The sequence below is a fragment of the Amblyomma maculatum genome, chromosome 7 (assembly GCF_055883805.1).
Source record: "Amblyomma maculatum isolate TAMU_Amacu chromosome 7, ASM5588380v1, whole genome shotgun sequence".
Classification (NCBI taxonomy): domain Eukaryota; kingdom Metazoa; phylum Arthropoda; class Arachnida; order Ixodida; family Ixodidae; genus Amblyomma; species Amblyomma maculatum.
In genome coordinates this window covers 40,867,787-40,880,337 of record NC_139350.1, presented here as the reverse complement: position 1 = coordinate 40,880,337, position 12,551 = coordinate 40,867,787, and positions in this window count along the sequence as shown.

Here is a 12,551-nt window from a genome sequence, read left to right as displayed (position 1 = left end):
CAATCCGCTTGGTATCATTAACGCAGGGCTGCCCTCGAATTCCTTCTAGCAGCTTTTCCGCAACAGTGTCTGAAATGCGCGCGTGGTTATAGCGCAGTCTCTGTCTACATGCAAGCCGCCATCTTCACTGCGCGTGAGGAATGCTGGGATGGATGGCCGACGCGGCTGAGGCGGTCGGCGAGAAATAGGCGAGGTTCTGTTTGCGCGTCAGCGACGTTGGGCCGCGTCGGCTCGCGCTCGCTACGTCCATCACGCCGTGACGTTGGACTATAGACCTCGGTTTTTCGCCGACGTAACGTCGCGGAGGGCGACGTGCGCGCGCGCGTTACGTCGGACTATATTGGGGCCTTAAGTGAGTGCCCACATCCATGCACTCTGAATGTTGATAGCTATGCACAAATTTTGCCACACACACACACGGGTACAAAAATCTTCACAGTGTGCACGCCTTCGCGCCGTGAACACGTTGCACGTTCTCCCACCGTGCACACATCGCACATCCTCGCTCGCACATTCTCGCTCGCACATTCTCGCTCGCACATTCTCGCTCGCACATCCTCGAATCGCACATTCTCTAATCGCACATCCTCGCACGCACAAACTCGCGCTGTGCGGGTCGATAACCACGCACAGATAATCACGCAGAGCCTCGCACAATATTTTCAGTAGGGTAAGCGAGGAGGGGTAGAGGATTGCCACTTTAGTGCAAAGTTGGACATGTAGTCTACGAAGTTTTTCTGCTTTTATCCAGGATATTAATTGTATAAAATTAAGAGTAAAATATAGCCTTCATTAGACAAATTTCTGGCTTGTCTATATATCCCAGGATTATCAAAAGATGTATATGTGCTTTAAGTTACGGTTTGTTTAATGATTCCTTTTTTTTGAGGTCGAGCGTCCGACCTCAACCTCACATTTTGAGTTTGAGGTGAGGTCTAGTGAGGTCGCCAATGGTCACTTGAAAAGTGAGGTGAGGTCGTCTGGGAGACCTCAACCTCAATTTATGAGGCTGAGGTTGAGTGAGGTCGCCAAATATTTTTTGAGTTTGAGGTGAGGTCGAGGTTTTTGAGGTTAAATGCCCACCTCTGCCTGTTGCAAATTCTGCCTTGGTAATGAGAAACACAGATACACACGATGCTGTGAACTATGAATAATTGGTTTGGTTTGGTTTTGTTTGTGGAATTTAACGTCCCAAAGCGACTGAGGCTATGAGAGACATCGTAGTGGAGGAATCCGGAAATTTCGACCACCGGGGGTTCTTATTTCTTGAGTATCTATTGATAAAAATCAGAATACGTTTTTTTTTTCAGACGTACCATCAAAGTAACCAAACGAAGGCAAATGTGCGAAACAGATGAAATAACGTACATATTTTTGTCCAATTTGAAATTCGTATTCGAAAGTTGGGAGCAAGGTTATACCGCTTAGAAAAAGGCGCTGTTCATCTAGAACATTCTTATTTCATAAAAGCTTCGCAACTTTAATGTGCTTCATTACCCAATTTCTATATTTTGTGCGATTCTATCCGTTACTCATTGATTTTCTTTCCTGTCGCTTAGCGCCACACTGCTTCCTGTGGGTGCGGCCGACGTCCCTACGAGACGGCGTGGCCCAGTACTGCCACTTCGTGTACGACCTGCTGTGAGATGCATCGCCCAAATACACTATCTCAGACGCAAGCTGCCTTAACCGAGCGGCCTGAATCCAGGTTGTTTAAGATGCAGGGAGGACCTGATATCGCACTGACTTACACCTAAAGAGACAAGAGCTCTTCCGACGAGGCCGTCCAAACTTTGTTTCACGAACAACGTAATGTGTGCCGTTAAAAGCATTAAAGAAGTACTAAGACCAAACTTTTGGTTGCGTGCCTTTATTGAGAAAGCAATACTACGACAGCCAAAGCGAGACCTCGGTTGGCCGCAGCTACGCCGTGAAGAGGCGCAATACGGTCTCCTCATAAAAATCAGCCTGCCATGACATTCGATTTCTCGTTGCCGCTATACCACGGGCAGGAGCTGCCAACTCGGGCCGCTCCTTTCGCATGGAAGGGTGATATCAGAATGAGCCTGCCAGAACCATTTGCATTCCCGTTACTCGTAACGACACGCAGGCACATTCATACGGCTTGGTTGAAGCGAGACATTAAATGTGAGCTGGTAGCTAAAGCTCTCGCGTCATACCCTTAAAGGATGAGCTAATGTGTCCCTAATAATGTAGCAACTTACACTGATAGTGCGTGATAGGGGAATAATGTAGCAGGCAAAAGAAGCTTCCGCCGTTGCTTTCGAAATTCAACTAGGGTTAACCAGAAGTAAACTACAGTAATTTTTATAATTCTTTGAGATTGGGCCTAAAAAAGTTATACATAGGTAATCACGCCGGCACTGCCTGCGGTTGCAAAATTATCGACAGCTGAAGGGAACTTTCCATCCTGATCTAGTTTCAAGAAGAGCAAGGTGGGTATTTCGTCACAGATTGGGAAATATGAGTAATCAAAAATAGCAATTTATTGTGTTGTTCGCCATCTTAAATTTCTTGAACAATTAAATTGGCCTGCCCGTTCAGCAGGAGAGACAATTAAGAAGTCTTCGAATATATAGGAAACTTTATGCCTCACAAACCGTAAAACATATGTTGACTTCGTAGCCACCGTTCTGTTCTGCCGTGCAGTACAAGAGATGAAAAAGCACGATAAACATTACCAGGACCCGTCGTCTCCGAACATCAATCCGAAAGTTTTTTTTTATTTGCATAGTAACACCAAGAGATTTTGTTGTGAAATCTAAAAACAAGGACCTCTCCGTACCAGTATTGTACCATGCACAGGCATCGCGACTCTTACGTACAGCCGCCCGCAGATTTAACACGAATGACGGAGAGCGTGGCTTGCACTGCCGCCAGCGCCGCGAAGCGACACTCATCGGGTGCGAGGTAATGCTCTTGGCACGTTTATGGCGGATGGCGATAGCTGGTGCGCATTCGCTTTTAATGTTTTGTTTTGTACCGTACTCGATCGCCGCATAGAAAGAGCGCTCTTTACTTCAGCTTTTCTCGACTTTCATTTGATGAGGGATGTCGTCCAGTGTCACACCGGGCTTTAGATTTAGGGGCACGGTGCGTGTTGTTGATCCCTTGTCTGTGACGCCCTGCGCTCGCTACGTTTCTGTGGGGATTTCGTTTTGTCCACCTGTGCGACCTCACACGCCCGGGCAACGCAGTACAGGTTTCTAATCCTGGAAACCCAAAATTGTGCACCAAGCTGCCGCAGCTCTCACGCTTCGTAGGAAGTACGGGACATAATTTCATGCAACTTTTAGTATTATTCTTTGTAAAACCTTATAGGCTCCTCTAGCCCGCTTTTGCTGTGCTGCTTGTTTTTGCAGCAAAAGCTGCACTATACTGTAGGTTTTCAAGCCGTCGGCGTAGCCCCGTGGCACCGTGGTAGGAGCTGCCATCTTGGGTCTCTCTTTTCACCTGGGACGGTTATGTCAGAATCAGCCTGCCACGACCTCGATCCACTAAAGCGCGTTCATGCAGGTTTGGTTAAAGCGGGCCTTTATATGTGGGGTGGTAGCCTACGCTTTTGCGTCAGACCCCTAAAGGCGGAGCTTAAGTGACCCCCATATTTAGATGCAATGAACACTTTTACCAACATCACTTAAACGCCGATTTGGTTTGGTAAAATTTTATTTCCCACAGTGAAATTTGATGCATTCAACGGAACGCTGGTTGTGTTCGATGCAACGCTCGGTAGTCCACAGTCAAAGCCTTAGCTCCACACTCGGTTCAGCTGCTTTGAACCCGCGTAGTATTTTTCTCCCTCGACTACGACACACTATTTATTTGTTAGATCCGCAGACATCGCATGAAACTCGGGAGGTGCGCTAGCGCGAGAAGCTTAAGGCGCAATTTCATGTTTCCGCGGGAAAAAAAAACTGAAACGCCTGGGCCCTGATTGTGATGTCTGCCGTATCCGCGAGCAAAACGTCAATAAGACTACATAATGAGTGAGCTGCCTGCGTGGTGATCCGGCCTAGTCGAAAAATCACCCCAAGAAATCTGTGCACCAGCTATCGCCAAGCTCCCTAAATGAACCGAGAGCATTATCTCGTACCCGATGACTATCACTTCGCGGCGCTGGTGTCAGTCTGAGCCCCGCCTTCTGTCATTCGTGTTAAGTCTATGGGCGGCTGTACCATGGGTATGGGCGGCATATACCATGCAGATACCGCGACGTGGTCTGTGCTTCATTGACGAAGGGAGTGAAGCACGGTGCCACTGACGGGTTATGCGTTTAGATGTGAATCAGAGCGCACTAATTTGCAATAAAGCGCAAATAAGCACTGTAGCGTACACGTAGTTTCTTTTAAGCTGCACTTAGTGCAGTGTATTCGCTTATCGATCACATGTTATCAACCTACGTGATATACTGGTGTTTGATTTATTTGTTTATAACTCTTGCTAGGGTTCACAACATTACATTTTCTGGCCATATTTAAATGACCAAGCCTTGGCGTTTAAACAGACGCGCAGTGATAAATCTTGATGACAGTTAAAAATAGAGCAGATTTTCTGTGTCCCCTTTTATTTTCTGCACATACGCGCGGAAAGGTCTTTCCGAAGAGAGCGTTCAGGCGTATGCTGTTATCCCTGCTTCTTGTCGTCTCCAATACAGCTGGCATCCGAGACTTTGTACTTGTGCTCAGTCCCGCAGAACAGGTCGTACAGGAATGCGCAATGCTGGGGAAGTCCATGGCGAAGAGAGTGCTCGGTCACAGAGATCGTGCATTTTGGTTCTGCGATGGTCAGTGCGGTGCTATGTTACACCAAAGAATAGATTGCACCTTCCGTAGAAAAAGTACACAGCATATGTTTCTAACCTGCCAGCCATACCAAAAATTGCGCACATTGTTTGGCACGTAACGGGTTGTTAGGCACTAGTAGATTACCATTGTCATTGGTCAGAAGACCTGTGCTCACCATGTCCCATTTTCATCGGTCACATATGAGTAACTAAAAAGAGCATACACCGCCGTGACGCCGCTACGCATCTACGACCTTTTTCACTGTTCGTGCCACATTGCGCGAACGCTATCTGTACGCTACCGTTTGATGCAGTGTACGTTCGGTTCGAAGCAGCCTGGAGATAGCAGCATCAGCTACTGATGAGCTTGCGCTACATCCTGAAAGAATCTCGTACATCATTTTTCGTGTACTGTACATCTATGCAACTGCGCTGTCGTGGGTTCATAGCGAATATTTCAGTATAAAACTCGGTGAACGGCAAATTTGGACGTCATCTATTAAAGAAAGTGTGAGCGCTACAATAAAATTAGTTTCATTGGAGAGGTTGGTGTGCAGAGTCATTTGAAGGAACAGTACTTACCTCCCTGACTCTCGATAATCCTGCAGTATCTGCAGTCCACAAATAGCAGGTCGTGCAGGGCCGCCGGTCTAATCAGAGAAAGGAATGAAAATACAATTAATATCATTGCTTTAAGATTTCGTTCAGAGGGTTTCTGAAGCTCGTCGACCATGTGTCCGTGTGCAACAAAGCTGGAAATGAACACTAGAGCCTGCCGAGTAAAATAAACACATTTCGTAGGGGTGCGACTTTCCTCAAGGTGTTCTCCAGAAGAGAGTCATAGGAGTAGCTTTCACAGGAGTCGTTATATATTGACACAACATCAGTCTAATGCGAAGTCCGGTATTCAGATCATCTGCTCTCACCGAGTTAGTTGCTAAGGTGAGCCAAGGCACTAAGCCCACTCAACCAGCAGCTACAGCTGAGTGTCGTCTCTAGAATCTCGCAGTGCGAGCAACTATAGCACGAGAATAAGAGTATATTAAGCTTAGCTAACTGTCGGAAATCGAAACGTGCTGAAAATAAAAGCAACAGGCACTGCCAGGGAGGGTTGAATTGAGATTTTGTGCAATATTTAGATAAATTCTTATCTTTTGCCCCTGATTCCCTACATTCTGGCCTCAACTCCGGTTCTCTATGTCCCGTTATTTACTTGTATTTCTAGAGAACTGCCTACTGTGCAGGGTATGCTTACCTCCGTCGAGCTGAATTTTGATTAAGTTTTTGCCTGTTTGTCCTTGAGACGGCATAAATGCAAATGTTGCGTTCCTGCAAAGATCCCAGAATCCAATGTCAGTCTCACATCAGTCAGTAACAGTCCTTTTTTGAAACAGCGAGATACTTGTAAAAGAAGTAATCGCAGAAATATAATATGCGTTTAAGGACTGAGTAAACTTTTTTTTGCGTATTGTAGGACAGCACTTCAACGAACGTCTGTCCTTTCAGGATCACCTGGCACACAACGCGAGCTACCTCGACCAGTGGCGAGTGATGATGATGGTGGGTCTCTAAAGATGAAAGAGGTGAAAGCTTGCGCACTGCGTTCACAGAGTTTTTTTTTTTTTCCAGTTTTAAAGCCGATGCTTTAAGCCAGAGTATTCACACGAAAGTGTGGGGCGGAAAGAACTTTCAGCCGTAAGCACAATTTCCTTTCCGCTCTGTTATGCGCATCTCTATATCAAAATATAAAATAATGTCTTTTTGACTGCTATATTACTGAAAATAGACCTGGCTAAATTAATAAATGTAGGCCTCGTTGAAGTCAATGTAACTTCTGCTTTTAATTTAAAGGCGCCCTAACCCCACACATACACACAAGAGAAGAAAAACTGGACAGATCGCCACTCATAACTGATTTATTTTGCAGAAAACACGTGCATATATACGACTGCTGGCGCATGCGGAAATAACGCATTTAGCATCCTGTAGTACATGATAAGCAATGCTAAAGAAACGTTTTCTGTGCCTTATAGAGATTTTTCGATGTGTCGCTGACGTACTAATTGCCTTTTTTTCCGATATAGAACGCTTCAAAGAGTTCTCTGGCTATCGTATTACCACTCCTTACCAGAATCCACACATAAGAAAAACAGGGTTTACAAGTACTTGAAGGGCAGAATCTGGTATGCATCGGTAAAGTGGGGCCCTATTTGTTCTATGTTTCGTTCATGTTCTCTGATTCGCTCATTAACATATCGCCCGGTTTTCCCGATGTAGGAACAACGGCAAAAGAGGGGAACTTCATAAACAATCCCTTCGGCACATTTTATGAATGGTCACCCATGCCTGGTACCACAGCCTCTTTCATTTCCTTTTTCCTTTCTTTTTGCTATGCTCCCAAATTTTGAGGGGGCCCGAAATGACGAGTGGCACCCCATGCCTACTCGCAACTTTCTTGAGGTTGTGGGCAAACTTGTGCATATATGGCACGACCACCGGTCTCACCTTTTCTCGAGTGACCTACTCCCTTTTCACATATTCCGTAGGAGGTGCTCGGCGACCTGTGTCACCGAGAAGGCTATAAATAATCCGAAGGCAAGGTGAGAAAAGCGTAGACTGAATGAGCTACTCGGAGCCGGCAGCATGTTTAGAAAAGATAAATAATATCTAATGCTGCCCTCAGCGCCTTTTTTTTTAAGCATTTCTAGTATCTGCCCTTGGCTTCCTGTTATTTTCATATATTTTAATGATTTACTTCAATGTGTCTCTTCTAATATACGCATGTTTGCGGACGACTGTGTCACCGCACTATCTATAACGCACCGCACCAATCTGCTCTCTAGAACTTGCTTAAGAACGATTCAGAATGGTGCAATATTACCCTAATGACCCTAAATACTAGCAAACTTTCGTATTCACGTCTCCATTTGAGTATAAAATACAAGCCAGCACCTAATTTTATATTTTATTTCTTGATGACTCTGATCTTATTGCTCCAAGGGCTCACTTCTCAATGAAACAAAATCAAAATTTTACGACGCTTTGTTTTAACAATGCACAACATAACTTTGGCCGCATTGTCAAGTGAAGCCTGTCCTTCTCGCACCATCGCGCTCCCTATTTCTTTCCTTACGCAACTGTTAACCGCCCGCTTGAACAGGTACATTCTTGTAAATACTTACGTGTAGCCCTATTCATGATTTGTCTTGGGACGCACATGTTGTCGTAATCGTTGTTGTCGTCGTGTCTGCGTTGGGATAACTTGGTCACAGAATAAAACTCCCGTGAAACTTAAACTGATTTAATGGCTACATGGAAGAAACGTTACAGAAATTCCAACTGACGACCGTTTCGTTCGGCGTCTTTTAAGCTACTCCTTTCATGACGGTTGGCCGTGTTCCTCTCTCCAGGCCTTCCTTTCTTTCCTTTTTTTCAGGTGGGCCCCTCGCTTGCGTGAGCCCTTGGAACCTGGCAGTGGCGGCGCTCGTCCGGCGGTGTCGGTAACAGAGGAATCCTCCTTGCGTCTCCGGTGCTGGCCCGCAGCCGCCTCTTAGGCTAGAAATTCAGGGCAGGCGGGCGTCCGCGTCTGGTTAGGCCGCCAGAGCGTACACATGCCCAGGCCTGAAACCTTCTATCCGTGGCATGGACGCGGTTCAGCCAATCGCTGTGCCCCCTGGACTTCCAGGAACCTCTTCTGCCGACACGTGGTTAAGGCCCGCCGAGTTTGGTGAGAATTATGGCCCCGGTTGTGTCTTCGACGGCGCCAGTGGAGCGGGAGGGACGCTTTGTGGGGCGACGAGCCATTGGTCGACTGGCTGGCAATGGCAAGGAGCAGCCGTGCCATTTCCGAAAAAGCACTGCGGCGCTTACACATACACACACACACACACACACACACAAGCGCGCACAAACACACACATCCGCGAGTGACCGCTCGGCCGGCGATCACGGGGACGAAACCACCGTCTCCTACACACCCTTCGGTTCTGGCCTTTCTCCGTTTTTGTCCCCGACATACGTCAGTAACATTACATCAACATCTAACAAAAACTGAAACAGAATTTGTGGAATGCACCGGCGTATTCAAAACTACTGGCTTATAATTCATTTGTTAGGCCAAAACTTTAAAATGCCTGCGACCCATCTGGAGCCCAATCAAGCATATCTCGTCCAATAGAATCGATTAAAGATTGCGCTGTTACATTGATTCATGCATCATACTCATAGAACAACAGATTTTGATCCCTAAAAAAATAATCCGGTGTATCAACACTTTTATGTCGACATCGCATTTCCAGCATTTTATGGTGTCACGTTTTTTTTTCATCACTTAATCAAGCCCCATTAATCACAGCAGCAGCACGCATATCTTAACAAACCAGTCATCCACTTCACATTGCGAACCCACACGCCGGACGACCGCCTTTACTGCTTCGTTTTTCATTCGAACCACCATAGACTGGAACGGCCTCCTCCACGAAATTGCTACACGAAATCCACGAAAATGACCATCTTCGTTTTCGCAACTTTTATCTGACCATATTTCACAGTAACTATAATTACCATGATCACTAGTGTTTTTATAAGAACCTACGCCTTATGTAATGCTTCTATGTAATAATTAAGGTAATAAAAGGAACTGAAGTCAGGTGAAAATAGCAGGAGAAACCTGCTTCTTTGTTTTAAGCATGAAAATGTAAAGCACCTGCTTAGAACTTATTCGAAGTCATAAAAATGATACAACAATAATGCGCCCTGTGTTTTTACGGTCTCCTTGGAATGAGCTCACACTGAATTGATTGTTATTATTGGTACTTCTAAAATCTCGCTTCCACTTGGGAAATTAGACTTCCTGAAAAATACCAACAAACCCTAAATCCGGAATGCTAGGTCGATATAACTGCCGTAAAAATACAGCGTGCGCCGCTTTCCGTAGATCTGCTTCTATTTACCAAGATCCGGATTATTTGGCCACTGTTCGAGGCATTTGAATCATCTGCTTTTTTCGTATTTCTTTTTGTTTCATAATTGACGTGCCGGGTTTTGCTAAGTAAATATTGCTGCTTAGGAGGAGGAGAGCCATGGACGGTTTTCTTTTAGGGCCAAAGCTCTCCTTCACGACCGAAGTGGCAAAAGCTCTGGTATCTCGGAAGCCTGATCTTTATTTAACCTTCTGAGCGTAGCATAGGAACAACGTATCTTAAACCAAGGTTAGTGTTGTGCACACATATTTGAGGAGAGAAAGGGGGGGTGGGCATGTGCAGCATACACCTAAATCTAGAAAAGGCCATCGAAATCATGCAGTCTGCTAGGGCGGATAAGCCACCGCAGAAGCCGAAAGGAAATCGCTTGGCGCCAGTAAGCAACGTGACCAACAACCGTCCTCACTCCTGTCCATTCCTTCGTCGAGTGAACACCTATAACGCGCGTTAATGGTCGGCGCGGGCAACAACTCCGACTGCAACCTCTTTTCTCGAGGACGGGAAATACTACGAAGGAAAGAGAAGGGAGTTGTTTTGAAGTTCAATACAACAGTTTCTCGGCCGGTTTTCAGTCGCACACCCTTCTTTTCTGTCTCAACCGCCACATTTGCTGATGCGCTTCGTAGAATAATAGGGTCGCTAGAAACTGTGAAAAAAAACTACTTAGTCCTGAGCTGAATGTACCTACTACGCTGTCGCATTCTACTGGAGAGCAAAGTTTCTGCGCAGCGGCAACAAAGGCGTCACATGCGCACCGCCGTCTTCCGGATCTTTGAGGGTGTCTCCTAAGCAGAGGTGGGCAACCTCATGAGGTTTCGACCTGATGAGGTCGACCTCAACCTCAAAATGACCTCAACCTCACGGAGTGAGGTGAGGTTGAGGTGAGGTCGGTGACAGCTCGAAAATTTTTGAGTGAGGTCACGAAATCGGACCTCCCTCACGCATGAGTTTGAGGTTGAGTGAGGTCGTCATTTTGTGACGTCGAAATAGTGATGTCCAGGCTTTTTGCTGTTGCCGCGGCTGTCTTCGAAGAGCGCCCCTTTTGACGCGGAGCTCGAGCGTACTGCCGCGGTGTGCCCGCCGACTCTCGGTGTTTGTTACCCCCCAATCGGACGACCGGATGCCGCAGCCCCTGCCCAGCTTTCGGCATTCCACCGTAATGTCCGCAGCCCGAAGACGCTTCCCTCTGGTCTACTTGGAAGGAGATATTTTTTTTTACTTCACGAACTCCTCATGCCCCCCGCCTACCACCACCGTTTCCTCTGACATGTTTGTGCCGATGCTTGCCACAGGCTCAAACACCCAGGAGCGCGCAAAGCACGTTACTTACGTTGACCTGCGGTGCTTTTGTCGGATGCAGCAAAGAAACCAGCAAACTAAAAAGTGAAGCAAATTGTATTTGCGCAGACGGCGCGGAGCAGAACTGTGTCTTGTGCATTCCCGTTTCCAGGTGCTAATGTCACGGCTGCTGCCTTACATTCGATAAAGGACCCCGCTGTACATTACGCGGAAACTTAACAGAAAATGGTGCAGCGAAATTGTTAGAGGACGTGATACTGACAGATAAAAAAACATGAACAAACCAGAAAAACCGGCACAATACCATCTGGGCATTTTATCGAAGTCCTTCCTTTCGAATTGTACGTTATCGTTCTATATTCAGGTCCTGTAAATTTATATTCTTGTATTCTCCAGAACAACCTCTCTTTGGTCTTGTGCTGCTTGTTTCTTCTAACAGATTCAAAGGTGATGGTGCTAGTGTAGCGGTAAAACATGCAACAGGATGAAATGGACGGCACAGCTGATAAGACGTAGCTGGTAAACAGGAAAAAGCCTGCGCGTGTTAACCATATGCCGAGATAGAAGAGACGAAAAAATATATGGGGCTTGTATGCAGCAAAGCGCAATGAAAAAAAAATGATTTCGCTCCGCTAGGGCCCTTTATTTCTCTCTCAACTACTAGTGAAATCAAGCAGTGCAGGAGGAAGGAGGAGTAAGGGATTCGTAACTTCATAATGTCAGGTTTCTTTTGAAACGGTCTTATTCAGGCGCAGAAAAAGAAAGAGAAAAGCGTTCTCCTACATGTTTTTTTGAGCTAGAAAGTATTGAGATGGTTTCCGGCTCGACATTTTGGTGTCTAGACGGACGAATTGGTGTGGCGAAGTGAACGTGTCTGTTTTGTGCTCCCGTCTGCTCGAGACGGACAAATCAATAGGATGAAAATTGTTGTGGCCAGATGTCGGAATAATTTTTTCAGATATTTGTTTTTCTTTAAAAATCAATTTAGATGTACGTGATATGAAGCCAATTACATGCTAGCACTGAGGAATGCAGTATTAAGTCGATGTCTCAAACCTTCCATACGCTCTGGGAAGAGCAGTTCTCTTCTGTTTTTAGTGTGCGATATTTGTTATTACTTTCGGCAACATGGTATTTATATATATATATATATATATATATATATATATATATATATATATATATATATATATATATATATATATATATATATATATATATATATATATATATTGTTTCTTGTATGTCAATTAAGTTCGTACACTGCCGAAAAGAGAACAGGCTTCTTCCCTCACATTAGGCTCTTTGGCATCTTTTCAGAGGCGCATAGCACAACCCTCCTTTTCACTTACCCATGCGGTCATTGTTTTTCTTCTTTTTCTTTTGCAAGTATTGGAAAGCGCGATCTACACTCTGAAAGCGGAGCTGGTACACATACGCCACTGCCTTTTGGTGTGTACTGGTGA